The sequence below is a fragment of the Cydia splendana genome, chromosome Z (genome assembly GCF_910591565.1).
Source record: "Cydia splendana chromosome Z, ilCydSple1.2, whole genome shotgun sequence".
NCBI lineage: Eukaryota > Metazoa > Arthropoda > Insecta > Lepidoptera > Tortricidae > Cydia > Cydia splendana.
The window spans coordinates 25,850,103-25,856,102 of record NC_085987.1 but is presented as its reverse complement, the minus strand read 5'-3'; positions in this window follow the sequence as shown (position 1 = coordinate 25,856,102).

Here is a 6,000-nt window from a genome sequence, read left to right as displayed (position 1 = left end):
CATGTGTTTCAAAAAGGTTATGAAAGTAATTGGAGTGATGAAATATTTATTATTGATTCGATTATTAACAGATCGCCACGAGTTGTTTATACAATAAAGGATTTAGAAGGTGAACCCATCATTGGTACATTTTATTCTAAAGAATTACAAAAGGTAACTTACCTCCCCTCCAACGAGTATAAAATTGATAAAATAATACGCTCGCGTCGAGTTGCTGGCAGAAAGGAAATACTAGTTAAGTGGCAAGGTTATCCTAATAAATTTAATTCTTGGATACCTGAATCAAACTTAAAGAAAATATGAGTGAAAATAGTTTTTATCTAACTTTGTTAAGTAATAGTTCATCAGATTACTACACGGATAACACGACTGCACATTTCTTAACTAAATTACCAAAGACCATTAAATTGGATGGAGAATGGGTAGTTGGGTTGGTGGAATTTCAATATCCTTGTTCCATGTATAATGTTCAAGAGCACGAAAACATCATTTATTTAAAGAAAAAGGTGTTATCACCCACCGATAAAACTACAAAAATAGTAGATATAAAAACTCATATACCAGCCACTACATATGATAATATAGATCATTTTCTTCAAGCGTTTAATGAAAACCCACAGTTAAAAAATAACGTAAAATTTCGATATGATGGATTAACAAAACTGGTTGGAATAGCAACAACAAATAAAGAAATAACATCTATCATTACAACTCCGATACTAAGTCTGCAATTGGGTTTTAAACCGAAAACAAATTTAAAACAAAATACATTAGGAAAAAGCCCTGCAAATTTATATTTAGGTTTACCATCTCAAATATTTGTTTATACTGATATAATACACCCACAAGTAGTCGGAGATGTTATTACTTCATTACTCAGAATAATACCTTTAGATCCAACTAAGTTCATTTATGGAGCTTATAAAACTCACATCTTCTCACCCGCTCATTATGTACCAGTTTTACGAAGAGAGTTCGATACCATTGAAATAGATATAAGAACAACGACTGGTGTCAGAGTACCATTTCAATTTGGATCTTCTTGCGTGAAGCTACACTTTCAACGAGCAAAATGATTTACAACAGATCGTCAGTCTCTTGTCCTTACGAACATTATTATTCACACCAAGCCGGCTCTGGGATAGGTATTGTCTATAAGGGAGTTCCATATCAACGAGGACATGGTATAGGCAGTTTTTTGGGTGGACTATTTAGATCAGTGCTCCCTTTGTTATCTAGCGGTTTAAAAACCATTGGAAAAGAAACCTTAGGGGCAGGGGTTGGTTTGTTAACTGATATGGTAAATTCTCGTCCTATGGATAGTTCCATTCGATCACGATTTAAGGAAGCGAGCGCTAACCTAAAAAGAAAGGCTGATGAAAAAATTGATTCTCTCATGTCAGGATCTGGGTATAAAATGTCGAATAAAAGAAGAGAACCACTCATTACTCGAAAAGCATCGCGACGAAGAGGAAGTAGAAATAATAATAAAAATAACGATATATTTTCAAGTTAAATAATGTCATTTCTACACAGTCATTCATGTGAATGTGCAAAATCTGAATTAGATATATTTGCCCTTCCATCAACTCAAACAAGTATTGAAAGCGGACATTGGATTCATTACAAACCAATTTCATCTTTAAGTGATGATGGCCCCATTGAATTTCAAGTACCTGGATCAGGAGATGACTACATTGATCTATCACACACAATGTTACATATTACTGCTAAAGTATTGAATCAAGATGGGACAAAATTAAAAGCAGATGCCGGAGTTGGACCCACCAATAACTGGCTACATTCCCTTTTCAACCAACTTGATGTATATTTAAATCAAAAACTCATATCACCCCCAAACAATACATATGCTTACCGTGCTTATATGGAAAATCTTCTCAACTATGGACCGGCAGCCAAAAAAACCCATCTTACTTGTGGGTTATGGTATGAGGATACCCCAGGTTTTATGGATACCGTTGATGCCAACAACAAAGGATTTCAGAAAAGACTAGAATTTATCAAAGAGAGTAAGGAAGTGGAAATGATTGGACATTTGCATGGCGATATATTTAACCAAGAGAAATTCTTGATAAATGGTGTTGAATTGCGTATTAAGTTAGTCCGATCAAAAGAATCATTTAATTTAATTTGTCATCAAGATAAAAAACTTAAAGTACAAATAACAGATGCTAGTCTCATTGTTAGAAGAACAAAAATCAATCCTAGCGTTTTGTTAGCCCATCAAAAAGTATTGGCAACAACGACTGCGAAGTACCCCATTACGAGAGCAGAAGTTAAGGTTCTCACAATACCAACAGGGGTCCAGGGTAAAACATTGGATAATATATTTCTCGGACAAATTCCTAAACGCTGTATTATTGGATTTGTATCAAATTCAGGTTTTAATGGAAATTTAGCTTTGAATCCATTTAATTTTCAAAATTATAATATGAATTCATTTAGCTTGTTTGTAGATGGTCATGAAATTCCTTCTAAAACATTACAACCGTCATTTAGTTCTGGTTTAATAGCGGCGGCATATCACACCTTATTTTCTGGAACTGGTATTCATTTTCACAACGAAGGTAATGGAATAAGTAGAACAGATTATGGTGGAGGATATTGTTTGTTATGTTTTGATTTAACCCCTGATTTATCTGCTAGTTCAACTTCACACTGGAATCTTGTTAGACATGGAAGTGTTCGGATAGAAGTACGCTTTGATTCGGCTCTAACTAGCACCATTAATTGTATCGTGTATGCAGAATTTGACAACATTATTGAAATAAACAAAAACCGTGATGTATCTGTAGATTATAATAGTTGAAAAACATAATTATATAAATACAATGTTTTCTTTCGTTTACTTTATTTTGTTGTAGTCATTGTTTGCAGCATCATCAAGACATAAATTGTTATTAATTAAGTAATTATGGATACTAATGAGATTCAATTTTGTATGAAGAAATTAAACCCACTTTTTGAATCAAATGTTTTTGCTGCTAACAAAATACCTATTTGGGTCGATCTACCTGTCTTTATTGTTAGTAATTTGGACCCTGACACGAAACCAGGCTCCCACTGGGTTGCCATACACATTGATGTTACTGGTATAGGAGAATATTTTGATTCCTTCGGACGGAAACCTTCAGGTTACCATAACTTATTTTTAAAAAGAAACACCAGACAGTGGTTTTATAACAATAAACCTCTTCAAAACCATTTTACTTCAGTTTGTGGTGAATATTGTCTAGTTTATTTGTATTTTAAATATCATGGAAAAACTATGACAGATATGCTAAGTTTGTTTTCTGATAATTCTGTATGTAATGACCTTATATTAAGGAATATGTTTAAAACATTTTTTGTGAAATAAAATAATACGTGTACTTAAATAAGATTTTTTATTTTTTCATATAATACAAAGACCTTTTAAACCACACATTTTTTTTTAAATTTTATTATTTACAAAATATTTCTTAACATTCTTTGTTACTTAAAAAACGAGACGACACAAAAAAATCTGTTACATGGAAAATGTACTTAAGGAGAGGTAAAAAATGAGAAATACGTTAACACAATCATTAAGCTACTACTATCATTAATAATTATAACTATCACTGTTTCTTATTATCTATAAAATATTTCACACTACTGTCCTTAGAAGCTAATTGCTTTGTTATGTTATAAATAATATTTCGCGTATTTTGTAGCTCCAAATCGTCTTCCAACGCAAAATATTTCAATCTGAAGTCCGCATGCTTCCAGTGTTCCATGGGTGGGACGTTTTTGATTTTATGCATATCATATATCTCGATTTTAATCAAATGTGATGCATAGGCCCCGTCGTCTTGTCCGGATGACAAGTTTGCAACACCGTCTGGTGAACTTTTGCTCACATTTGAAGACCGTTTCACAACTTTAGACTGCTTTTTAGGTCGTTCAAAGAAGCTATCGATATTGTTTCCTGAACGTTTCTTTGCGATGGCTTGTTTAACTTTGAGACCAAGCGTACCCTCTTCATCGCTTGATTCGTCTTTATTATCATCCGGGTAGTAATAGTTCTTGAAAGTATTTTCAGTGAACTGAAACAATATAAAACAATAATTTACACACTGTCTACAATCTTGATAATTAAAACACAAAGAACACAAGTGAAAACAAAACAAAGTAAGTTACGGTAATAAAAGACATACTTACATCCATTGTTGGGTCTTTCTATAAACACTTAAACACTTCACTGTTGAATTAACACTATATTTCTATATACTGCAGTAGATACAAGGAGCTCTGATACAGAGGACTGCCACGACAGTAATACTTACTCAAAGCCATTTCTCTTCGGCTTTTATACTGTGATAGTGAGCAGGATACAGTATCGTTCAAATCATGTCTCAACAGGTTCATCTAATACAGACGCTCTCTTTACTAAAACCGAAATTCAAAAGCATAATAGGAAACAATAAATCCATTGTCAGTATAAAATATAATAGATGTCTACCAATAAAGCAATTATGCTGTTATAACAATGAATACCAACACACAAGAAATGCCGACGTATTAGACTAAATCATGTTGAAACCAGTTGACACGTCTCGTTATTTTTTTAAAATCATACAAAGTAACATGTCTCAACAAGTTCATCTAAACAGACGCTCCCTGTACTCAAACCCAAATTATATCCACATAATAATCCATTGTCAGCATAAAATATAATACACGTCTATCAATAAAGCAATTAAGCTGTTATAACAATGAAAACAAGTGCACAAGAAATGCCTCACACGCCTCGTTATTATTTTAATAATACAAAGAAACAAGTAGCTACGAGTTTACTTTCTATCGTGTTACAAAGAACATAAAAATGTATAGTAAATATATAGTATTAGATAATGAGACATACTTACATACTAAGTTTAAGAAGATAGAATAGTTTAAGAATAAAAAAAGGCTACATTAGGTTGAATTGCATTTATCGCAGACAAAAATAATGAGTTAGAAATAGGTAAAACTAAATAAAATAACACAATACAATATGCACAATATAGGTAAGTATGTATACGATATGTAGGATGCTTTAGTTTGGATAGGTAAGTTTAGGTATTTAGGTTAAAACATAACTTGAACGAAGACTAGGTGAAATCAGGTTAGTTTGAAATGAGAAGTTAGGTTGATTTTAGTTAGGTTTGGTCAAGTTAGGTTTGGTAAAAGAAGGTTTAGGTTAGTTTAGGCTACCGACGGATTACTTGTGTAAAATCTAATTAGGTTAGGTTAGGTTAGAACTGTATTCCTTATAAATCGAAATAGCTCCAAGAGGTTGTAAGATAATAAGATAATGCATCGCAAATAAGTACCTTTTGCAAATACCTATCGCTAATACCTATTGCAAATACCTATCGCTAATACCTATCACAAACACCTACAGTATAATACACACATAAAGAAGGCATGAATGAAGACGTCGGTGGGTGAAGGGTCCAGGTAGTATTCTCGGTAACACAATAACGCGCCCGAGTCGAGATCGAACAATAGAAAAGGGTCGATAAGCCTATTGTTACCGTGGTGAGCAAGGTGTATTGTTTAATTAGCGTATTTCGTAAGTACCTGAAGGAGGCGCCGGGCACTGCTGAGACCTAGCGCAATCAATTCAAATGGGGGGCTATTTGTTTTTTTTTTTTTTTTTTTTTTTTTTTTTTTTTTAGGTTCACCGGGGGCGGTGGATCGGCCCTGGGGTCAGGATCGGTGACCACTGAGAGGTGGGGCCAGAATCGGGGAATAGTTTCTACTATGCTCCGAGAGTCTATAATGTCCAGTCTGGCCTAGTGGGTAGTGAGTAGAGATGCAACAGATAGTTGTTTGGCCGGATACCGGATACCGGATATTCGGCCTGACCATCGGCCGAATATCCGGTATCCGGCCGCCGAATATTCGGCCGGCGGAACTATACCTACATTTCGGTTTTCAGGTGCGCATTGTTCAGATTTTTACCTGTTTGGT